At 36.9% G+C, this 26,555-nt stretch overlaps 1 protein-coding gene across 3 annotated transcripts in view; it reads left to right on the top strand.

Moving 5' to 3' along the window:
* The first annotated feature begins 9,889 nt into the window (after positions 1-9,889).
* lhfpl2a (LHFPL tetraspan subfamily member 2a) overlaps positions 9,890-26,555 on the top strand; it is a 92,927-nt gene continuing 76,261 nt past the window's right edge. For 2 of the 3 annotated variants that reach the window (XM_088910675.1, XM_088910674.1), the window contains exon 1: positions 9,890-9,991. The gene's annotated coding sequence lies outside the window, so the exon portion shown is untranslated. Of the gene's footprint in view, positions 9,992-13,101; positions 13,140-26,555 lie in introns of those variants that run through there. The other variant, XM_088910673.1, reaches the window with a different exon arrangement.

The raw sequence follows: 26,555 nt of genomic DNA, 5'->3' as shown, positions 1-26,555 counted from the left end.
CCTTAAATTGTAATCAAAATCAAAAGGCATGAATGCAATCAACATATTTTAGTTTTTCCTCAGAAGTATGCACTTAAAAAAGGTGTGCACATCATTTTCAATTCAACAAAATGATAAATCATACTGTAGGAAGGGAATGAATACTTTTGCAAAGCACAGTATATGGAAAGAATAAGTGACAGACTGAATATGCTTAAAGGAACATTCTAAGTCCTCAAAATCGCAGAAGCTTTTGACAAGTTATTCTATATGATTTCTCAGACTTGTCTGTATCTGTATCATCAATAAAAGAGGCCTTCTTGTAATCCTTATGCAACATACCATAAGCCTTCAAATTTCTCACCTTTCTGTTTCGAGTATTGGAATAGTGTAACAGCTTTTCAAAATGTGCTGTGAGTCAATCCCTTCAGCATCTGAAATGTACAACATGCTTAGGGGTGTGAAACTGTTTGAGCAAAAGCTACATAATCAGCTAAATTTGGAAGATTTCAGAGAAGTGGCATCAAACCGAGGTATCACCCAGAAAAACTAGTTTAAGTGCACCATATCTGAGATAACGTAATAATCTTCAAACATTTGTATGATGCACAATCCATGTATTTTTAATGGAATACTTGAACTTTGACCTGCAGTGTAATTCCCTAAACTGCCATTCAAGTAAAGTGGAATAATTACCCCGGCATACTATGATCTCTGAGCAGCCTGCAAAAAGCCACTAGCCAGTAGCACAAAGGGCAGAGTCTTACTTGGCTGTCAAATGTGGCATCTGTGTCAGAAGGATTGTAAAGCTGTGGATCTGTGGCTGGGAGGCGAGTTTGAATTACATTTTCAGGCTGCTCATAATCCCCAGATTTCAGTTAATGTAAACTTTGCATGTCTTTGTTCATTGCTGTTTTATATTTATTAACAGTATAATTAATATTTGTAATTTATAATAATAAAATTTAACACTTGTAGTAAACACATTTATAGCTTCTGTAAGACAAAAAAGGTAAAAAGTACAGGTAAACAATTTAGATTTTGGCAAGAAATGTTAGCTTTTATTTAGAGTTATAATTGATATAATATTTATATTTATACCACTTCTTAAAGTAAAATGGTGGATTTCTCATTTTAAACCCTTTACACAGTAGCCTGCCAGTTACAAGTGCAGTGAGTGAACCAAACTAGTATAGAATACTGTGGAAGTTGTTAACCTGGCATTCTTGATGTTTCTCTGATCCTTCTAATCTTAATGAGATTTTTGGATGAAACAATAAAAATAACTGAAAATAACCACATGGCCTGCTTCCAGTTTAAAACTTTAATGTGTTTCTGTGAATGTTTGACCACCTTCTATTTTCTGATCTTAAAGAGACTCATCACCATTATTGTACTGTATATGCACATTTTATTCAAGTATGTTTGAATAATTTAAAATAAAATTCATCTTGTGTGATAGTAACATTTTCTGGAATCAGGGTCTACTAAAGAAGACTACAACATTTTCATATGATTTTGTACTTTAAGGTGTGTGGACCTACAGGCCCAGGATCAGGAACTTAAGATAAAATTGATGCAATTGGTGGCTGTAAATCAAATGAAAACAATTTGCATAGTAATTTCAGAGCCAGAATGGCATAAATCACTCCCATAAAAAGCATTTGCACCCTCAACCACTAGCTAATACTCAAAACCAAAGCAACAATTAAAGAGATAATGCTATTAATATTAATGAAAAAACATGGTAGACTACTAGACTACTATTTTTGTTTCTTCCAATTGTTTCTGGTTGTGGTTAGCACTTTCTCACAGAGCAATTAAAAATGCCCCAACAGCTAGAAGTTTAGAGATGCACATAGTTCTCTTCCACTGGCCCCCAGGAAATTGAAATAGAATTAACAGCAATTATTCCTCTGAAAAGGTCAAATCAGGGTTTGAGAACAACTGATCTTAAGGAACAATAGGAATATATATAGCATATACACAACATACAGTAACAACCGTATGGGTCCAGTACTTATCTGAGTTATTAATGCCTCACAGTATATTTAGTACTAACGATGAAAGCCTGAGAAGTATTCGAGTTTGTGAGTGAATCTGTTTCTTATTTAGAAAAATACAAGATGGATTTTGGCATTCTCCAGCTACATTCATATGATCGCCATGAGGAATGTGTCAGGTTTTGGTGATATTTCAGCTGTCACTGCAATTACTCTGAACTGTACAGCCAGAGTGGCATGTCTGAATTGTGATGCCTAGCATGATGTATAGTAGGTCATTATCGGAGTGTCTTGTCACACTAATGATCTGTCTGCTCCTAGACATCAAAGGCCTGTAGGATCAACATTGCTAGAAGAGTTACAAAATGAAAAATTAACATAAATGAAAAAATGCATTCCTAGTTATGCAATGTCCTATTATAATATCATATTTTTAAAAGATTAGGATTTTTAATTATGTAAAGCACAATGGTGCATACTGTAGATTTCTCTTAAAATTTACAGTTGTTAGTGTATTTAAATGTCTTGGCTTAATAAAATAGTTTTTACCTCCAAATAGTTTAAAAATACTTTTTTTTACAATATGAGCATACAGGTATAACGAGATCCATTCATTCATGCAAGAAGCAATCTCACAGTATCATTGTTCCACCGACTTTCCCCCACCTCTCTCCTTATTTTATTCCATATATCACTAATAAAATGATGAAAGCTTGAAATGTGTAGAGATCATTGGCTTAAGGCACTGAATGGTCTATCTGCAGAGTTGAGAATTTACTGCGTGAGTATAGTCCAGCTCCTAACCTGAGATCTGCAGACCAAGCTCCAAATGATGGGCAATAGATTGGGCATTCTTATGTGTATCACCACATTGATGGAATAAACTACCCACATCCTTTGAAGACTCTGTGACCACTGACATTTTTAATGTGCAGAAGGAAATATTTTTTTTCTAAAAGTTTAAATGTATAATTTTGTCTCCTTCTTGGTTTTGTCAGTCAGGTTTCTTGCCTTTTTTCCCCCCTGTTCTCCTTCTTTTTGCTTCCGTTGTAAATTGTATTTGAGATTCCAGAAAAGCAATATGCTTTTGAATCATGTCAAGCACAATGGTTCAGAGTTATCTTAAATGTTAGACTTGTAAGTGTCTAAATTGGATCTTACACTCTTTGGATGTACTTTTTGGATCATGAGAAAATTCTGTCATTGAATTTGTCAAAGCAATTATTGCTCAGTTTCACTTGTAAACCACTTCAAGGGCTACCATTAGCTAGAAAAATAGAGCTCTTGCTTGGTTGCTTTCAGTTTTATGTAAGCCTGATGACAGTGACTGATGGGTGACTGACCTCTCTCTCCTCAGACCTATATCCTGTTGATTACTTAAGGAAACAGTCCCCTGAGACAGCCAGCACGTTTATCTCCAGCACAGCACTGTCCTTTGGCTATTCCAACTAACAGAGACAAAATCAGTATTGCTGGGAGGGAGAAGTTGCTCATATCAATAAAAATGATCATAAACACAGGTACTGTGGGATTACTCTTGTAATACCAGCTCAGAGGAAACAATAAACTCAAAGCTTTGAGACAGGAGAATTAGAGTAGATTTTCAATTTATAAAAATACGTTCTTGGAGTGTCACTCCGGTTGTTGTTTTTTCAGGAATTTAATAAGTTCTGACAATTCTTAGCCTAAAATATCACTGGAATCCTGTTTTAATTACCACATTGATTGGGATTTCATGTCCTACAAGCTGTCTAAATATTGCATTTTTAACAATCCTTCAAAAATCTAGGAGCATCTTTTTTTTCTGTTTGGAGGAAAAACTGACAATGAAATTTGATTGCTGTGTGAGTTCCTCACCGGGAGAAGGATGGTGAGGATGAGAATGAGGTTCAATGTGAGTTCTGCACTGTGATTTTATCCATGTTCCTTTATTGAAGAGAGTAACATGGGGAGTGTTAACGTTAAAGAAATGTGTGTGACTGTTCCTCTTATTTTTCTCAGAATAAGTGCATTAAGACCAAGCCTTTTATAATCTCTGCACAATAGCAATCTCTCCTGTTTGTGTTTCAATAATCCTCACATAACTTTAACACATGACTAACCCTTATAATATCTCTTAATGTAACCTTAACAGCTGACTTACCCCTCACTCACAATGGTTTTATACACTCCATCGGATGCAGAGGAATGTTTGGTATGAGACTCTTGAGTGGCCTCTAGTACTAGGCTACTGAGATATTCTCTCAACATTGTTTCACAGTCATTAAGAAGCCTTCACAGCCGTCACCTCAGCTGAAAGTGAGGTAAGGTAAGAAGGTCTTGGCTTCCTTTGTTTCGAAGGGGCATCACCTCAATCTTAGAATGGAGCTCTCGTTTGTGTGGGTTGTCTTGAAAAAATTGTTCATTTTTTAAAAGCCGTTTGCAAAATAAATCTGAGACTGTCTTAAATCTGAAATAAAGCTTATTGATTTATAAAACAGTGAGGAAAAAAAACAATGGGGATGTAATTGTTTCTTTAACAAAAAAGAAATATGAGTAATCGACTCCTATAGGAATTGCAAAGCTAAACACCTGACAGGATTTCCTCTTGTAAATAAAACATGTAAAACATTTTGATTCATGTTTATGTGCCAGTATTTCCCAGGTTCGGTAGGAGGAACACATGCTTTCTAGATGAACAGTAGATATGTCCAAGGCCTAATGTAAATATCAGACTCAAAATATGCCCCACTCTCATTCTGTGAAGTCCCAACCTGAATCTTAACTGTTTACTCAGCTGCAATAGAAGAATTAGATATGTATTTTTTTAGGGTTGACCATCCATATAGTTTTACACTAATACTGGCGCTGCTCTTAAACTGGAATTTCAAACCAGACACTTCTGCTGTCTTCTTGATATTGCTTGTAAAAACAGATTAGCAACATCTTTCTTTTAGATTGACCAGCACAGCTTGGAATGTGAAGAACTCAATCTTCAGCCCTTGTCCTGCAGCTCTTTTTCAAATGAAACCAGAGCCTTGAACAATTGAGAACTCTGTAACATTGCTATCATGTTGGCCAGCTTGTGTATAAAAGGCAAAGGTACCTAAAATTTAAAATTTCACTCTATTATAGGTTTGTACATTATTTATTTGTGTGTTGTTAAAAAACACGAGTAGTCATTACTGTTTGTGCCTTTAAACACAGATAAGTGATCACAGATATTCTTAAAGAATTTTATGTATATAGTTGAAGATTAATTTTTTAATATAAGGACACAAACTTCCCTTGACTAAAGCTTTAGTACCTCATCCCATTTTTTTATGATGTCCTCTTTGCTTCTTCCTTTTTTCAATTTTGAAAGTAGTCATTGATTTTCTTTTCATGCATTTCCAATTCGGCATTTACAGTTATAAATTGTCACAGGTTTCTTCTCCAAACTTTGTGCCAGCATAAACATAAGAAGGTGAGAATTTGAGAAAGTTTACAAATTAGAAATGGCTATTGAACCCATCGTGCTCATTTGATTGTTGCTAACCATAAATCTCATAAATCTCCATAAATCTCATCCAGACATTTCTTGGAGGAAGTCAGATTATCATCTTCAGAAGCATGGCCAGAAGGGTCTGTCTGACTAAAAACTGCACTCAATGGGAGTATTTACTGCTAGAGATATTAGATAATAACAGGGGGATTTGACAATTTAATGTTAACGCTGTTAATATTTTTTATTTACAGGCATGCATAAGAGGTTTAAAAGACTCACCAGTCTTGTATGATGTCAGAAGTAGAAGATGGTCCCTTTCAAGCATGACTTTTTTACCCAAATTACAGAGATTGTGAAAAGCACTATCTTACCACAAAGATGGGTTTAATTTGGTCATGCAGGTAACCACATTTAGTAGAAACTTCAATGCATTAAAAGTACCATAGTCCATGAATTATAAAATTAATTTTAGTTGGTTCATTTTAACTCCCTTACCACTACTGATCACTCTGTGATCCAATAGTAAATAGAGTGTGGTTTCCAATAGTAAACCACAAGGTCTACAGCCTGCATGTGCTTAACATTTTTGCTTTCTTTAATGGGATTGTTTTCCTAACATACAAATTACATTTTCCCTTCAACACCAAAGGGGAAAAAACGAATTTTAATTTCCCATACTTCCATCATTTGTATTTAGAGAGAAACTATTTCTCTCATCAAGGATACCACAGTCGCAGACTCAATAGAGACTTAAAGGAGATGAAAGGGGTTGATGTCATAGTGCTCTTAACTCACTCTGAGTGGTATGTGAGTTAAAATGTCCCATACTTCAGCAGATACTGCATGTCCTTGAATATGTTTTGACTCTTCAGAAACAAACAAAGCTCAAAGAGGCTTATCCTTATGAACAGTGAAGTACATGGATATCAGAATTATAGAAAAAGAATATTAACTCCAACCAATGTTGTACTACATTATTATTGCCACTCAAATGCTCTCAAAGGGAAATTAAAAGGGTCTTTTGCTCAATGATGGGTTTCTTGACAAAGCAAAGAGTAGATGGGATTTGAATCAGCTGTGATTAGATGGAAGTTTCTTGGGGTTAAGTGAATTTGTTAGACTGCAGTCAAAATAAAGTTGACTAGAACAGACAGCCGGCACTGTTGCTCCCCTCCATTCACAATAAACAAACAGCACTGGAGCCACGGAGCTTCCTTATCTCAGCCCTGTCATGGGATCAGCTCAGGCTCTGTGCACATTTTCCCGTAGTGTTACATGATATGCTTGTATTTTTCATTCAGTTCTGTGGGGTTTTGCCATAGCAGTCTGAAATAACTACAATACACTGCTAAAAGAGGAAGACAGAACATCACATCTATGTATTCTAAATGTTAAATCTATTCAGTGAACACCACAGATGTACAGTATAATGGTAAAGTAAGTCTGGACTATGAGATATCTTTCTTAACTTTTGATGGAATATTTTATTTTCCTTACTGCTTTTCTCTGTATGTTACGGGTTCAAAATTGTTGATAAATGATTAAAGGAATTGTATTATTTTTATTAGGTGCCTTTTCTTAGGTAAATCATTATTTTAGGCTCTCGTTTATTTTTTTGGGCAGTTATGCAGGGAGTATGGTAAGTAAAATCACTGTATTATAACTCTTGGGTCTTGGGTTCAATTCTTGATAGAAACACCTTTTGTGTGGAGTTTGCATGTATCCACATTTAAATATGGGTTTTCTCCAGGTGATGGTTAGCTCCCACCTTCCCCCACAATGCAAAGACATGCTGGCTGGGTTAGCTGGTGTCAAAAATTGTCTCTGTGTGCATCCTGATCAGGGGCGTACTTTAGTCCTGCCTTGTGCTCTTGTACTCTGGAACAGGCATTAGGTTGCTGTGATCTTTACAAGGAGCAACTTTTTGATCACGGATTAAGTTTGCTTTTCACCTCATCAGGTTATTTTCAATTAGTACTTTAAATCTAGTGGGTAGTGGCTGAAGAGAAAGTGAATGTCACTATTTTGGAATCCATTGCACATAAAAAGGGTCACACAACTTAATTTCTCTTCTCTGGGCAAATAAGAAATTAAGGTACATCTCAAAAGGAAGATAAGAGATTTGAATATCTTGTGGTTTTTAGAGATTACACACCGGGTTCTGTGGTTAGATGTAGAATATCTTCTAAATGTTAAAACTGCTGCCAGGATTTATAGGAAGGTTCAGATTAAGAGTTCTTGTATTTTTAAAATAATGTCAAAAACAAAAAAAAGAGGTTATTTTCTTAGTGATCTGTGTCATAAAAACTATGCCATTGCTTACTACAATAAATAGAACATTACCAGTAATTAATAATATACTTAATCACGACATAACAAATAAGGTACAGAACAATGTGTGTGTTAAAATACTGTATAATATGTATACTTTTTTGCCTTCCAAAGATGTGCAAAAGCTAAACACTTCATTGTGTTTAAAAAGCCGCTGTGTTCCTCTGTGAGCTGAGCAGAGCAGATTTACTTCATTTCTGTTTCAAAACAGTAACCCAGGCTGCTATAAGTGACATCAACAAGCTGTTGTGGCTTCAGAGGCAGAACAAAGGCAGTCCCAGAGACATGCCTCTTTTTTCAAAGTGTGTGTTTTGTCACCCATATATCCTTGAGTAGAAAATGTCTGCAAGGCTGGTGTTTTTTGACATGTTCCCATGCTCTAACATTATTCTAATTTAAAAAAGGAAAACAAATATGGTTCTTTTCACACTATACAGCATAATGTAACTACAGATGAACAGTTTCTGACAAACATACAATGTCCCATGTACACTGTCACTCCATTTTATTAGAACTGATGTACCTTGTTCCCAGATAAGACAGTCATGGCAATAATATTATATAGTGTGATTTAGAGAATAGAAGTAAAGGAGCAGAATACTAGAAATTCTAGAAAACAAAAAATAAAACATTTTAAAAAAAATTCTAACCTTTATAACCTTATGGTCACTCTGATATCACAAATTTGTGGCGTGTATGTGGGAAATAGGGCTTGTAAGCATGCACAAAGAAAAGCATTTTCAATTTAATCAGATTGTGATGCAGACTTCAACACGTGTTAGGACTGTCAAATGGAAAAGTGTTAGAATGATCAAAGCTTGCCAGTCTTCCTCTGTCTCTTTGTGCCATATGAAGGATGTATAACACATTTATTAGGTGAAGCTCCTCATGAAGCAGCCAAGTGGTAAATGTCTTTAATAGCTTGTCTGCATTCTTATCAAATGCAGTTACTGCAGTTGGACAGGCGTTCTATTTTTTAAAAGTGTGACAGAAACATGGTACCCTAACATGAAGTAACGGTAATTACTGGTTCTCCTTTCCTTAAACAGCAGATCCCTCTTTGCAATATCTTGAATGCGAAGCTAGTAGTGACAAAATGCACTTTGTAAAACAAAGCAGATTTAATGTGCTGTGATAGACTATTTTGTCTTATTATGCAAATTCATTGCATTTTGTTCATCCCACCTGTCGATTTTCTGAAACTCTGGCTTACAAAGGACACAGGTAAAACACCGTGTTACAACAACAATAAGCTGTGGACAATGCAATACTGTAGAACTTGAGCCTCCAAAAAAAGTTAGAATCCTCAGATCATATTAGATAGATAAGACTTTATTGATCCCGTAGGGAAATTGATGATTTTGCTATATTGCTAATGCACTCTTTTTACCTTTTTTTAGGCATCCTAATTCGTTATCTTTATCTACATTTCGCAAAAAATGCACAATGCATTTCTAACTATTCTATGACATATGTGTCAATCCAGCATCTTCATCCTATGACATCGAGCAGGAGCATAACCCAGTTGCAGGAACAGGGTGCAAGGCATGATTACATCCTGTAAGGGACGACAGTTCATCGAAGGACACACACAAGCAGACAGGGACACTCGATTTAGAGACACCAATTACCCTGACCAGACTGTCCTTTGAAGCTCACAAAATCCAAACATACAGAATCCAAAAGCTGTGAGACAACAGTACAAACGTGTTAAATTAGAATTGCGCCAGACTGAAAGCGACCCAGGTTTCGATGTTTCAAGGTATTTTTTGTGAGCTGATCCTAGGACATCCTGCTCCCTCCTACCCCACTAGTCCTTTGCCTTCCCTTTGGGGGTCACTCTTCTCGTTTTTGACAGACGAGCGCAATGGGGGAAGGGACAGGGGAGAGAGAGTAAGAGTTGTGACTGCGAGTTGAGGACTCGACGTCAGTCTGTGGGCAGGCACTGGAGATTCAATGTGTGTGTGAGGCAGAGAGCAAGCCTCTTTTCTTATTCAGTGGTCACCGAGAAAGCGTGGGGGAGGGAAAAACGGTGAGAGAAGGGGTAGTGAGGAAAAAAAAACCCAATATAACGTACAGTCGTACACAAAATTACCAAGCAGTCGTCAGGAACTCGAGGAATTAATCGTGAAGTGCGTGCGAGTCGTGGATGTGGAAATCTCATATGCATTCATTCATTACTGGGATTCGCCGCAGCTGAAAGCCACACATCGTAAGTATAAAAAAGAAGCAACGGCACTTTTTCCTTGCACTGACCTAACTCTCATTGCTTTTGCTCGTTTGTTAGAGTTCAGTTGTCGGAGACACTAACCTCTGCCTGCGACGTGATACTCTATCAGATACATTGTTGTGCATTAGGACAGGCTTTGCAGGGGCTAGCACTTGCTGTCCCTTTAATTTCTAACCTCTGAATTGTAGCCGATGATGCATATTTAACTTTCGTGCAATTCTGTTATGTTGTGTTTGCAAACGTCACGATGTTGTCCTTAAATATATATGTCTGTCTAGCTCAAATTTAATCGATTAAAAATGACAGTATTCAAGTCGAGTCTAAACAGCGTAAATATTCACACCGTGCAGTTACTGAATTTGGATAGGACCTCGACCATTATTGTACAATAATACATTCGTTATTGTGAAGGTTTTATAGTTTATAATGAGACGTATCTGTGTTAACCGTATCTGAGCATTATTGTGAGGTTTTTTTCTGTTTCATATACGACTTTGTTTTTTACATGCATTTCTCTGTTCTTTGCATTAATCGAGTCAAAGAAACAGTGGAAAGTAGGGAGAGTTGATGTTTAAATGAGCAGTTTTTCTGTTGAAGCTTCCAGTAAGGTTGTGGTTAATTAAAGGATTATAATCGATGGTTTGAAAAATACATTTCTAGTAGGTTTTAATTAATTAGGCTTGAAAAAATGGACCAGTATTAATAGGCAAAGTGGTATGGATCCTGCTTATATGATATATTATATGCTTATATAATAGGTCACATCTGTCTGTTCACACATCTGTTGAAAGGACAATGAGGGTCAAATATAAGGTCTGCCTTTTGTGACATAGCATTGCATTGTAACTGCTCAATAATGAAGACCTCAAGTGCTAAAAATATTTAATATGATATATGATATTAATATGATATTGTATGATAGATGCCTGTATTTTTAGGAGTTTTGCCAGTGCACTGAATTCACATATCGAAGGTCCCATATAATGCGTAGCATCATCGTTGGTGGTGGTGAAGGGGGAATCCCCATTAACTGTAAAGTGCTTTGAGTGGAGAATCCAGAAAAGTGTTATATACTTGTAAGGGATATATTAGTATTACTGTTATTATTATGACAGAATCCACATAAGTCTGTTAATGCACCGTTTGAAGCTTCAACCACATTTTGGCCATCATGACAAATAAATCAAAATAGACAAATGAGGGTCTTCTGTTGGTGTTCGATTCTCTTAATTCAAAATTGGAATTCAAAGCCTTGATGCTTATACACACCCCTATAATCTACTATACTCCTTGAAAAAGATCTCCGTAATGCATGATAGTTACTTTCCAGTAGAATCCACTCTTAGACCTTAAGTGAATGAAAACATATCAATAAAGGCTATAGCCAGTACTCAGTCTGTACTGGAATATATATGATAAACTGTATTACTTTTGATGAGAGGCCAATTATTTCAGAGAACGTGGAGCAAAGTATGATGACCAAATTTGCAGGACCACCAAAGGGTTCCATAACATTTTTTCTCTTTTTTACATGACTTATCCTTAGGTTTCTGAGATCCAGGGTGACTTTATCATTTCCTTTTGGTCTTAAAGTTCTAAAGAGATTGGGGGGAAAGGGAGCTGCACAAAGGGAATGAACCCTTTAGCAGCTGAGTAATATATATCTGTGTCAGCCAATGTGCTGACAGAGCTTGCATTCTTTCAGTTACAATAGCCTTGTCTGCTTTGATCTAATGATCCAGGTTAGGTTCAATTTGCTCCTTTGTATAAACCCATGGATACAGATCTACTTTCCCAGGCATTCTTTACAGATGTGTCCACTGGCAGCAATCTCACTATTTGGCATGTTGTTGGCCATAGCAGTCACTGATCAGACCTGGAGAGTAAGAGCCCGACAGGTTTTATAAAGATCACAAAGTCTTGGAAGAGTTGTAATTAAGACCAATGTAAGTCAATTATTGATTTAATTAAGTCATTAAGATCAGGTAGAATGCAATCCACTTGATCCTGGGATTCTCCAGAACCAGGAGTATCATTATTGTTGCTTGTACTGTTTCCTGGCATGAGATTCACATGATTCTTGTTACAGTTTCTCCGTTCTTGGTGAAGGTTGCGGTATTGAAGCTCTCTGTGGTCCAGTTAGTGATTGAGCAGTTGCTGTCTGTATGGATGAGGAGAATTATATAATGAACTATATATAATGAAGTTAGATAGAATGTCAGCGTGTGTGTCACTTGGATGATAGAGCCTGGACTCTTTTTACCTAGCTATAGTATACAGATGCTGCTATGGGATCCTTACAAACTGGGTTTGAAATCTGTTTACTGTTCCTTTACTCTGGCTCCAGTTCTTCTAGAATATATGTAGAGAGGCCAGAGCAGTGCCTCTCTATATATAACGTACAGTAGCATAGCCTGAAAGCTTTAATGTGATTGTAGATAGATGGCAGGGAATTTATTATTATATGTTATTGGAATGGACTGTGCCAATGAAATAGCTTGAATGAATACAATTTATGCATCCTTTTTTGAAACATGGAAAGAATCCGATTTTCATGGAACATTGTAATGGATTATAATTCCTTTTGCTTTAGATTTTTGTAGTTGAATTGTTGAGAGTTGTGTGTATTAAGCCTTTTAACAGAAGTGTTTCTAATACCTTAAATTTAAACAGTGTGTTATGAATACAGACTCAGTGTTTCAACTTTTTTGCAGAAAACAGAAGAATGTCTGTTTTGTTTCTGGGCCAAAAGGAAGATCATCCATTTGGAAAAACCATCCCTTTGATCAGATCAAAGCTTCAAAGATCCCTCTCTCTAGTTTTACAATCGGGTATTATAAAATGCAGAGGTATTGTGTACAGAAATGGAAGAAGGCTTGAGGGACCCAAGTGAGATTAATCAGGCATTATAGTAAATAACATGTCAATATACTTCTTAAGAAGTACCAGTGCCTGAAATGCAGATGAATATTGAGCTATGATTCTGATGATTAAAGAGAAAATCCTTGGACTTTTTTTTCTTCTTTTTAAAGGAACGTGTGTACTTGAAAACAGATCTGATGGATTCAAGGCAGTAACATCTTTCTAAAGTCTCTTTGTGACAAAGGCTAAGGTGCAGGTAGAGAGATAAGTAAGTTCTGTTTTTGATCTTTGTTCCTTTACACCCCTCAGCCTACTCCTATAAAACAATTTGATGTAAGAATACCGCCTATTCCCATGTAATGATATTAATTGTTTCTACTAGCTTTAGGACTGGTTTTACATTTTTTATATTGTGCAGCCTATGTGTTTGCTGAACAAAGCGGTCTTTTATTACCTTTGTAAAGCCCTGAGGGTATCTGTTGGCAATCAGGAGTGTTTTTTTAGTGCTTCAAATTTGACCCACATTTATCTTTAATTATACATACAAATCAAGGTAGTATTTCGTATGATTTCTGGATTAGATGTCAGGGTGCCAGGGAGCTCTGTTCTACACTGGGCTTGCAGTTCTGATAAAAATCTCAGGTGAGGTTTTAACCTCGGGTCATGGACCTGCTATCCTGAAATGTTGATCCTGCTGTGCATATACAGATGTTTGCCATATACGTGAATCTACCATTCACATTGTGCTTGAACCCCTATTTTCCATTACAAAATACTGATGTAATTATCACAAAGAAACATTCGCAATTTATTGTGTGTTATTGTAATGCTTTCCTTCTGTGTCTCTTGCGTGACTCAGTGACCATGTACTTTTGGTACAGTGTTTTCAGAGGTATTTCTATAATAGTAAAAGCTAGACTTAAATAATGCCAGTGTAGTATTTGTTTTCTAGAATATACCAGTAGAGATTTTTGTTTTGTTTTAACACATCTATTAAGATATAGGTGAAGATATAGCATGTTTGGATGATTTTATTTAAAGTTTGGTGCAGCACCTGGAAATGATACATATCCTTGAAATTTCATTAATACAGTGGATAGGTTAGTAAATTAGCTTGCATATATGTTTTTTCCTTCTGTCAATGCAGGAATGTGCCATTCAAATACATGGGATTTCCTGCTGTGAGCTCATTGTTCTTGACTCAAAGTTTGCAAAGTGGAATAAACCCATGATAACGTCCTTTGTGTTTCAGCAATATACAATAGCTAATATGTTAGACAGGTTATTAAAGGGAATAATATGCAAAGGTCATTTACATTTAATTATTAGAATTACATTATTTAGCTTTTCAGTAAAGCGTATTTAATGTTTGTTGTTTCCTTAAACTGATGTACTTGTGCCAGTAACACTGTAAGAAACATGATCTTTTATCAGTAATCATTTTATCTTATCAGGAATCTGATGAAATAGCCCTTACTTCATGTTCATTTTCTTATCATGTTGCACATTAAAAGACATTTATTATAGTTTTCTCTTAACTGTTTAAAAAAGTATCTATCAATCATTACCCTTGCATACTTGTTCGTAAATGCATGTGTAGTAGTTGAAATCACAGTTTTATCACTTCATTTTAAAGAATATTCAGTTTGTGCCTTCAGCAAAATAAGTGATTTGTCTTTAATTTAAATGTTGACGATAGTCCACAAAATCACTCTGTAGTTTATTCTGATATCTAAAAGAGTCAGGAAACTTGGGGAAGACGGAATATTCACTTTTCTTGATGTGCTGTAACTTTTCCAGAAAATAAAAAAATCTGAACAGTTTTTTTTTTCCATTTAAATCAAATTAGACCTATGCATGGGTCTCCAGCATCTGTTTGTTTTACAAATGCAAGTTGAAAGGGTAAAATTGCTACAGGAGTGCAAATTCGATAGCTGTTGCATTTTAAGTGGCATACAGAGGCACCCACAATAATTTTAAGATGACGGTGAGTGTGGAGGATACTGTACTGTGCGCTTGGTCCATAAAAACTAAAATAAAATGTGCCTCTCACTCATTATAGGCTTGGAAAATCCTCAGTTGGTTAACTTTGGGTTGCCAAAAGGGAAAATGCAAAATACAAGCCTATTCATTCTCACTTGGCAGCACTCAGTGTAATTACATTGGAAGCTTTTTTAATGTAGTTTTACAGAATGGTGGGTTTAAAAAAGCCGCCAGTTTATTGCAGATGCATTGTCTGTCTTGCATGGGTGGAGTGGTGCTTTTTGGGCTGAGCAAATTAAAACACAGCAGAGCATGCTTGGTTGGGTCACACATTTGTTGCCTTTGCTACATAACTATACGTGAACTCCTGTGTAACCTGTGGCATCCCTGTATTTTCTGTTTTCTGTACAAACAGGAAATGGCCTCTTTAACTATTAAGAGGAAGAAGTCTGTAGTTGACCACATTGCATAGCGGGTTGGGAGAGGCAGTTGAATAGCCCTGATGTAGGCTTAAAACAATAAGAATGTATTTCACCCAATGGTAATGATGTCCTTCTCAGATCACCTTCAAAATGGTAGAAGGATATTATTAAATAAAACTCAATTAGTAAATTCAGTCAGCCACTGCATCAAGGATGAACTGTTAATTTATCATGGAAGGTATTATTGTCGGAATTAATTCCAAAGGGTGTGGCACAATAGTTAGCATTGCTGTCTTGCAGTGCTGGGGCCCTGGGTTCAGTTCTAGACCTGGGGTGCTATCTGGGTGGAGTTTGTATGCTCTCCCCGCTGTCGAAAGACATACTGATAGTTTTACTGGATTCTGGGAAAACCGGCCTTGGAATGAGTGTGTACATGTTTGGATCTCTGTGTGTCCTGTGATGGACTGCCATCCCATCCAGGGTGTATCCTGCCTGGTGCCCGTTGCTAGTCAGAATATGTTCTGGCTCTCCTGTCACCCTGTACTGGATGAAGGAGTTATAAAATGGATGGATGGACAAACTCCAAAGCATGCATTTCCTTCCATTTCTGTAGGTAGTGCTAATAGAAAACACAATGGTCGGGGAGTCCAAACATACTGTTAGGGTAAAAAAAATATTAAAGACATTAACTGGAAATATGTTGTGGCTGAAAGATCAAACTACATAATTTATTTATCTACTCTGTCTGTCTGCACCACAGTAACAATAAAAAGGGAAATTTAAGGTAGGGCTTTAGTCTTTGTTATAAGGTAGCATTCTTTATTATTGTTGTTAATAATCTCTTAAGAACTGTTACAGATGTTTGCTGGAACTTTCTGGAGACCTTCTAACATTCCTGCAGGGCAACATTTCTGCTTATTCCTTGCAGTTTTCTTGAAAGACCTTCACTTTTCTTTGAGTGTCCTTGGCTCTGGAACAGAAGTATAAATACAAGGCCTAAAACCCCAAAAAGACAATGTTGAAAGTACTCCTGCCATGCATTTTCAGGTAGAAATACTGTAGTGTTTAAACCAGAATTTTCTTATTACCAGTTCTTCCACTTGGTCTGTAATAAAGATCTCTTCCTCATAATAAATACTCCAAATGTACTTACTCTGCAATGAGGTATACATACATACAGTATACACGTCTATTTTCTAACTGCTTTATCTGGTGGATACTGAGCTTATTCCAGCAAGCAACAGTTACGAGGCAAGATACACTCTGGGCAGGAGGCCAGTCCATCACGGAGCACACACAGACAAACACACACTCTCACACCCTTTTTTCCAGAAGCCAATTTACCTTCTAGTATGTCTTTGTATTGTGGGGGGGAAACGCAAAACCTGGTGGAAACACAAGCCAACATACAAACTCCACAAAGATTGCTCTCCAGGAATTGAACCCAGGGCCTAAGTGGAGCGAGGCAGCACTGCTAACCACTGTGCCACCATGCCACCTGCAAAGATATATATTGTTTACTGCAAATCTATTTGGACAAACTCATCATAAATGCAGTCTAACACAGCAACAAAAAAAATCTGATAGTTTTGGTGACTTTGTTTCAGATGAGTTTGTGTTCTTCTCTAGTCTTTGAAGAGGACGTGTCTTTGTCTTAAGCCTGGCAATCTATATCAATCCTCAACCCATACATAGACAGTTCTCTAGTGCTTGTCCTTTTTAAAAGCTTTTAACGCGGTTCACAAGCAGAAAAGAGCCAGAATCCACCCATCCTGCCTTAACAACTTAACTACTACATCCTTCTTAACATAACGAATAAAGGAAAAAGAGCCCCGCACAGAGAGGGCAATGCCAAAATTGCATGGCAAGGTCAGTCCGTAAGGGTGCTCTCCCACCTTGCTCGTTTTCAAAGCTACATCCTCCCAGCTGAAGCTCATGTCCATGTGCGTGGGTTACTGAGAGGCTGCCAGCTTGGTGTCGGGCTGAGAGAATGCGGGGGTAGCCCTACTTGTGTGAATGTGTTGCGCCCACTCCAGTGCCACCTTTGTTCCCCAGCTGCTCAGCGACAGATGGAGATGGTCAGTGTTCAAAAAGATCTCAGATAAATTTCCTCTTTCCCCCTTCTTTTACTTAGGCGCAACCATGTGTGCCGATAAGATTAGGGCACGCTCCAGTAAGCGCTATGTCTGCCCCCCATCCTTGTGTACTTTAGCCACATGCTGGTTCAGACTCCTGATGGGAGAAAGATAAATCTCCGATTGAGACTTCAGCTGACAGTTCAGCACAGCTGATGGAAAAACAGCTAGAGCTAGGGATTTCTTGGAAAAGAAAAAAATCCTTCCTAGCTGAAATATGGCTTGAACATGAAGGTTTTCCTGTTTATAGTGGTTTTAATCCTTAAAGACTATATATACATGATATGACAGGTATTTAAAGTTTTATTCTGATCATGCAATATTTTCATTACTTGAAAAGACTGTCCAAGTGGTCTTTTCGTTATCTGTCATTCTAGAAGCCCCACCCCGTAGATTTTTTTTCTCCTTTATAATGAATTATTTTGCCTCTGTAACTGACCTGTTCTCCTAAGAAAGGTAGGGAAAAATAATACAGTGAACCATGGCCTTATGTGTCAAAATGTACAAAACTTCTGTAAAATTATTTACCTGGGATTTTTTTCCTTAAAAGTCTTAGCAGTGTGTGGAGGTACAGTACGTCAGCCCTGGAGCTAAACACTGACTGTGTTGGATGTGAGCAGGATAGGCTGTGCTGCTGGAAACTGGAAATAAATTGAAAATGGCCATAAACGACCATTTCCTCTGTGATTTTCTCAAGATGTTACTACTATCTCAACAATTCATCATAAACATTTGTCATTGTTCATCCAATATTTATACTTGGAAGGGATCTGGCTTGAAGTCACTGTATAGTTTCTGAAGCCTTCCCGTTTCACAGCTGTATGTAAATGAAATGATAATTCAGAGAAGGCTGTGAATGTGATTACAGGTTTTTTGGCCACAACAGATAAGAAATCCATATTGCATGTTGTCTGTATGATTGTTGTTTTTTTGTTTGGTTTTGTCTTGTGACTGTCCTAAATTACAGGTTTGAATTGGAATTTTAAGTAATTCTGTCACATTGTAGCATATAATGTGTAAAAAATTCATTGCATGTAAGTACGTATGAGTGATAAAAATTCACTTTCTTAAAAAGAACTGATGTCTACATTTAAACTTTGAAGCTGTAATGGCGCACTATTTACTTCTTAATGGCTTTGATCTGGAGGGTTCAGTTAACTGGCCCCCTGAGGAGAGCCTGCTGTTGAAAAAGAGGTTCAATCAAATAGCAGTCAAAAGCCACTTCAAGAGCTGCCCCCTTTGTTTTCTAGTGAAAGACATGGTGTGAGAGGCTTGTTGTTTAGGTCATGGCTTTCTTGGTGTCATGGAAACTAAATTCAGCTTGGAGAACCTCGTCAGTTGTGATAATTTGCTAAAAGAATGCTGACAGGTTTAATTATTTTTATTGACTTTTTGTTTCAAAGGAATACCTTTTATTGTGTGCTAGATTTTCAAAATATAGGGGACAAATAAATATGAGGGTTATATGGAATGCCCTACTGTTCTGTTTTTGTTGTCTCCTTCATGATAAACATTGTGTAGCAGAGCTGGTTGCAGCACAGTGACATCACCGCCCTCCCTGTGTATAACAGGTACCTCAGCTGCCTGGGCTGAGGGAGGTCTCCTTTAGCTCAGCCGGCCGGTTCTCCGTTGCGTGACACTGGAGACCTGGGTTCGTGCCCAGGTAGTGAGGGACGAACTGGCAGGGTGGAGCGGCGAGGGCATGAGCCCGTGCGGAACCACGACGGTCACGGTTGTGAAATAGTAGTATATAGGAAATTGGTGCGGACTTTGTAGTGTGTTATTATTGCAGTGAGGAATTTAAGTTGATTTATTCACTTATTCACTCATTTATTAATTTATTCAAAATCCTTTGTTCTGCTTTTTTGTTTAGAGTCGCCATTTAGTTTTGTTATACCCATCCAATTTGAAATTGTCAGTTGTTGGGTTTTCACGTCTTGGCTTGAAGGTATAAACCCTGTGACCGCACACAGGGGGAATGAGTCAGTGTAGGCAGACTCTCCAAATGACTGTGGTCCATTCTTTTTCTCACATGTTACAAGCAACACAATCCTGTACCAATGGTTCAGCACTGATGTGTTGACTGAGAGCGACCTGGCCAACTAATGCCACCCTACTTTCAGTGCTGCTGCTTGGAAAGTCCTTGTCACAGATGCTTAATAACCATCCAATTTCAAACCCATGATCAGAGAGCACAACCTGTGTTCAGCTGAGCGTCTTACTGGTTGAACCACTCAGGAAGTTCAGGTTCCTCTCTATTTTTCTCTGGCTTTTGTTGTCATCAGGGATGCTTTCTTTTACTACTTCCTTTAACACCAGTGTGTTTTTCAGACGTTTTGATATTGTCGTGCAGTCTCATGGGCCTCATAGTCAATTGAGTGGCATGTTTGGGCTGCCTACGTAGTGTGTTGACCTAAAGAAGATGAAAATGTGTGCCTTTACCCTGTACTTCTGTAGTGAACTGTAGGAATGGTTAAACAATATTTGCTGAGTCCACTGCATTATAATCCTCATACCTTGACTGGTGTGTTCTCCTGTTCATCTCTTTATACTGAAAATGTAGAGCAAACAGTGTCTTAAAACACACACAGCACAAATAGCTTTTGTAATCTGATTTTGATGTTTGTCTTCAGTGACTTGGAATGAATGAGCATTAAATATGCTTTCATGCTTCTGGATATAATTCACTTTTTGAATTTGTGACAACTTTCAGTATAATTTAATTACTGTATATTGAAATAGACTGAGCTGTATAGAAATCATCACAGATATTTTGCTGCTTCCCCACTTTACAATTACATTAGACATAGGCTGATATTCACTGATGTAATGTAATTTCAGCTCTTCCTTTATTAATGGTGAATTAATACTGTCAGGTATTGCATTTTGTGCATCCAGTCTGTATATCACTTGTTTATAATGTTTAATGACACTTGAAACCTTTTGCTGTATAATTTTGTCAATTGCTCCAAAGATTTATAATTATACTAATTATAAAAAATGGTTTATATAATAAGTGTAAAGATGTCCTTGGAAATCTATGTATTAAAATTTAATTCCCAGAAAAATGTACTTCAAATAAGGAGTTACTATATAAAAACATTTTTTGTGATGTTATATAATTATATGGCTGTATTGTATCTACCTGTCTAATTGTTTCCATTTCTTTAAGTTTTATGGTTTGCATACCCCTATTTAGATGTTTTTAGATGTCTGTAATACCTTCTTTAGGCGTCAAATAAGTTCAGCGTTCTGCTGTTTTTAAACTTGCTTACATTCTTCAGCGAGTAACGTGGCATGCTTTATCCTGTTTGAGTGCTATCTCGTTGAGCTAATCATCTCGTATAAGCATGAAGTTTCTTCTGTGTTGTCCTTTTTGCCCTTAACCAACAAGCATAGACAGTTGCACATTCTGACAGAAGAAGGGAATTCAGTGGGATTCTAAAGTAAATGAGACACCCATCCATTCAGTTTTCAGAAGCTGTACCCAACACAGGGTTACAGGGGAGTCTATCCTGGTAAGCTATGGGCACAACACAGAATGCACTCCTCATGGAAGCTCCATGATTGTAAATTGTTAAAGATTAGTAATAGAACATTTTGGAAGACAATTTAAACTTTTTTCATTTGGAGCCGCCTTTGAAATGTGATGTTCAACGATCAGAGGCCAATAACAAAGAATTATGCTTTTGTAATACTTACAAATCAATACATTCTAACTTAGAATTACTGCTGCCTGTGGTCATACACCACCAAAGCTTTGCTGCTTTGTTGAAATCGCAAGTACAGTACTTGTAGCTGAAACCTGAATGTTTCATGATCAGACTATTTCTTATTAGGTGACATTTGTTTGGACTTCTGAGAATACTACACCATAAATACATGGCACTGCAGTAACAGGAAAATGACAAGACCTTCTCAACTTTGCAAGATTCTAATGTGCATAACATAGGACATTACAGAATGCCTTGTTTTAAGAAGACAAATTGAATATGAAATTCAAACTCAAAGTTTTAGTATGAGTGAAAAAAAAATATTACAATGAAACCTTTTTTGTGCATTGCTGCTAAGATTTAGTCATATTTTTAAACCTGTTTTATAGCGTGTTGCTATGTAATATGTAGTGAGAGGAATAAAAAAGCAGTAAAGCATTTATGTAATATTTAAATGTATTGTAGACTGTTTTTTTTAAACTTTCAAAAAGTTACAGGCTTTTAAATGCATACACACCAATAATACAAGGCAAAGGGGAGCTCAAAGAAGAAAAAGTACTTGAAGGAAAAAACACAGGAGCAAAAACAACAAAAAAGACTGAAAAAAGTCAGCCATCCTAGCTGCCACAGTTGTTGCACTCGCACAGTGAAGTTTGGCTGTGCGTCTTTCTATAAGCACAATTTCTATAAAAGAATTTATCCTAGCATGAGTCAGAGGTATTTCCTGTCTTTAAACTTAAAAACTAATGTTCCATTTTCTGCCTTGTGAAACATTGTACCATCACTGCAGGTACAAGTCTGTATTGTTACTCTTAACTGTTCTTGATAAGAAATCAGTTACTGAAAAGGAACTTAAGTGATATGTTAATGAATAATAATTACTTGGGTTTGTACAACATGTTTCCTCCTAAAGGATCCCAAAACACACCAGTGAAATTCAGCACCCACTTGGGAGACACGCAGCAGCTTTGACAACCCAACAAACCCATCGCAGCAGATCAGCTGGAGAAGTGAAGCAGTTGCTTTATCCTTCATTTCATTCTGTTGATGTATGATTTTGCACAGCTGATGTTGTTTTGTCCATTGCCTGTTGTTGTTTTGCACATTGCCTGTTGTCTCTGTCTTTCTTTTCTTATGCAATTGTATTGTTGTTGTTTTTTTGTACTGCTTACCGTCTGAGAGATGGCTAAATACTGTAGCATTTCGTTATACCATATACCTGTGTATGAGTATAATGACAATAAACTTAAACTTGAACTTATGAGTTGAATCAACATAAGAGCGGCTACAAATGAGAGGAGGCCCTTTGGCCCAACTAGATTTTTTGGTGATATGACTGGATATCAGCTTCAGCAACAATTGGCAGGGCAGCTTGTTTCTTTATCTCATAATGCTTTGTATAAAGAAGTGCTTCATTTTCCTGGTTTTATGTAAGTTTGTTCACAAGTTTCCACTTGTATCCTCTCATTCATGTTTTACTGTTGATTCTCACTTGAGCCATTTAAGTTGAGCCAAGGAATGTATTATTTATACCAAAAGAGAGGATATCTTTCTTATATCTTGATGATGATGGCATTGTATTGGACATTCTGTTGAAATGGGCAGAGTGGCACCTGCTGGTCCATAAACATCACTAACAGCTGCTTTATTTTCCTTATCATTTCTCCTCTCAGTATTAACCAGGCTTAATCTTGCCTTGAATTGAGAGATACCAACTCTAATTATCCAAGAAGGCAAAAAATCTAAAATATATCCTACTAAATCACCATGCCATTCAATAATTTTTAACAACTGAGTACTGAGACTGTGCAAACTCACTGTCTGAACTAGTAGTAATGGAATATGACTGACAAGAAAAGGGCATTTGTTTCATTTTGCTTGTTTGGTTGCTAGGAGACCAAAAACAGCAGTTTCATGCAAGATGTTGTAACTCGAAGAAGAGCAAATTAGTGAGTCATCAGTCAACACCTCTTCAGTGTAATATAGACTATAGGCCTTAGTTCTCAGACAACACACTGAGCTCCAGCTGCTGATTCTTCTAAACTCTTGGTATATTGGGAAGCAAGATTCAAACTCACAAACTGCAAGAATGTTCCCATCCTTCTTTTTCACAAGACACTTATTTATTCAAAGGACTTTTTCAAGTCATGAGCTTAGACTTGAAAAAGTGTTTTGGTGTCATTGTTTAGGTTCTGTGCTGGTAAGATTCCCCTAATCTGATTTTCTATAATTGTATCATGTTTTATCCTGCCAGTAGCTAGGGATCCACTACTTGGTTTTGGTCCTACCAGCACTTGACCTTATACAGTACGTTCTTTATACAGTATGTTCACTGTAGTGCAAACATTTTAATAAATGATCAGTCCCTAGATGGATCAATGGGATGCGAACTGGTCTGTGGTTTCCACTAAAGGATTTAAAAACACTCCTCTACTCCCAATATAACAAGCAATCGTTTAGATACAACAGACATCAGTAAAAACCCAACTACTTGGTGGATGTGTAGCGTTGCTTTAATGGCTGTCTCCTTGGTCATTATTGAAGAAAAATAAAATTCCTATACATCAATGACATATAATATCTTTTGCTGTTGAGCTGTTCTGAATGCATTATACAGCAGTGGTGCCTTGTTAAGCATACTGGTCTAGCTTTTACATTTTTTTCCAAATTAACTTTAGCTTTAGCAAAGGTCAGACATCTGTGATTAATCTTCTCCTGAATATTTGTAGTTTCCTCTGGACTGTTTTCTTAAGTGTGGGATGGCATAGACTTGACATTTCATGGTTTATGTACAAGTTTTAGAAGTTTCTTACCTTCATTGTGAGAATCTCACACATTATTATGGTACGCATTATTTAAAACGTTCAGAATAAACTTACCTTAACTCTACCAAGATTAAGTGTTTCTGCCAAATTACAGGGCAGCATAAAATGAAGGACAAAGCACCTTGATACTGACTTCATTTGTCTTCTGTTGCAATTGTATTATGGAAGTTTTGCTTGAATGGGTAAAATGAATGTGATATAACAAAACAGATCAGCTATTATTTTAGGGTACAGTACAAGATGGTATTTATTGGAATTTGTTTAGTCATACTGTATATCAGTTAAGATTGGTGGCTATGTAGTTATTTAATGCTGATTAAGAATTCATTTTTTAAGGGACACATGATTGGGTAAGCACTTTTTCACTTTTCATACATCTTTTAGTTAAAACATGTTCGCTTTAGACTGTCTTGACCATTGTGTTTCAATTCATGTGTTAAGCCAGTAATTCAAGAGCTGCTTAAATGATTCTTCATCCTCCTTATTTTGCAGAGATCTTGTTTGGTCATCCTCTCCTGGAGCTAATTTCAGTAGGTCTTCTTCTGCGTTTGCCAGTTATAGCAAAATGCAAATAGTTTTGGTAAACAAGGCCGTTGTGTTATTTTTCTGCAGTTTGTCCTTTATATATTCAGATCACTGCCATCGTATGTTTATCATCATAAACTTTTCATTGCTTTATGAATCACTGATTTTCTTCAATTCATGATTACATTCTGTACTACATGATTACATGCAATACTGTACAAGAATGATCAAGTAATAGTCACTAGTCATTATTAGTCAAATAGTTTCATGCAAAATGTTGATTGCCCAACACTGCCCCCTCTCATTTTATACATGCTTCAATTTATTGTTTTATAATAAATCTGAATATCTTTTCTTTTTTTATTTGCTCCGATCGCTTTGTGAATGTGTATATTTATATATATCTATCTGAACAAGAAGTGTTGTAATTTGGAGACAAGAGTATCTGAAGAGGTTTGAGTGGGGAGCTTTGCAAATGACAAAGGAACAAAGAGAGGCTAATTTCATGCTGAATAGCTGCTTTCCATTGAAGACATAACCTCGACCTGTTCCTTTGCAGGTTACATGTTGAGGCAGCTCCCCACTTAACACAATATATACTGTATGTGTTAGATATAAAGTATGTGTGTGTATGAATAAACTGTTCCTGAAGAGGTACTATTTTCTTTTTTAGGAAATGCCTTGGATTTCTGTTTCTTTGGCTTGTATGACAATTGTGGTATCCCATAGCCCATCATGTAAGAATTCCAAAACACTGTCGACAGAGGCAAAACATCCTGAGACGTGTAAATGTGTCCCATGTCTGGCTGAAATTCAGGCCCTTCATTCCATCTGTACGAGCATGGTTAAGCATGGTATCAAGCTAGACGTCTTAGGAAGGTGAAAATAAGAGTTATGCAGTTTTGTTAACAGAAAGCAGCCCCAAATCATTTTACCCCAGTATTCAATCTGTGAGCCGGTTGCCCATCTGATTAATGTATTGTAAAATAGTCAATTGTGAAAAGAACTTGCTGAGAGGGAAAATCAGAACCAAGATCTTATAATTCCCTACTATGAAAAAAATTAATTAGATCCTAACAAGAGTTAAAAAGCAGAAATTCAGAGACCTGTCATAGTCTGTGTTCTATAGAAAATACCCACCATATACCATTGCCACCTGTAGTAACATCTGTTGTGTAGCACTGTAGAGTGCTTCTGAGTTGTTCTCATAGTATAATTACTAGGAGTAATAGTTGGTGGCTTGTTCTGTGACAGTGGAATTTCCTCTGAACAGATAGGAAATGTGTTGAGTTGTTTGACTCAAGACTTAAATGCAAATGGACCTGTAGCTACGGATACCATATGGGTAGGAAGAGGTTTGTTTCACCTTTTCGCATGGACCTGCAGCTGAGTCACATCATCTGTTTCAGTTTACAGAGCAGAGCAGCAAGGCAGGCAAGGGCAAGGTGATGACATGGTGCCCTTTAATTATCTTGTTCTAATTTGTAGGTTGGTTTTTGTAATTAATGCTTCGAACTGGTAAGAGAGACAGAGGGCAAAAACCGATTTCTTCCCCATTTTGAGTGGGGGGAAATGGAAAGGTTACATTTGTCTTCTGTTTCTTTTCAAAAGAAAAGCTTTACACATGGATCCACTGCGCAGCCTGACTTTAAAAAACCAGTGTGCTTCTACAATCGTTACGTGACATTGAAGGGGCATTTTCAATGGTTTTCCCCATAGACTGGTTTTCATCTGAACCGCGGGACTCCACTTTAGAAACTGGGCTGTATGCTTTGGCACCCATTGGACTTTATGATTCAGCACTAGTCCAATTTTAGACAAGTTACTGGTAGTCATTACTATCCAATTATAAAATGGTAACTTCTTTATTTCTATAAAAAGACCACTAATGGACTTCATTCAAGATTTTGTAATAGTTTTCCATCTTTTTGGCCAACACGATGAACATACAAGAAAAAAAAAATATTTCCAAGTTGGCGAAGAAACAGATGGTCAGCGCAGGCATGCTTCAGCTTATGTAATGAAACATTTTTAGCCTTTTTTAATTTCCTTCTAATACTATATATATTTGTTCTGTGTTT

Source organism: Atractosteus spatula, chromosome 3 (assembly GCF_055471065.1).
Source record: "Atractosteus spatula isolate fAtrSpa1 chromosome 3, fAtrSpa1.hap1, whole genome shotgun sequence".
NCBI lineage: Eukaryota > Metazoa > Chordata > Actinopteri > Semionotiformes > Lepisosteidae > Atractosteus > Atractosteus spatula.
This window is presented reverse-complemented; position numbering and strand designations above follow the sequence as displayed.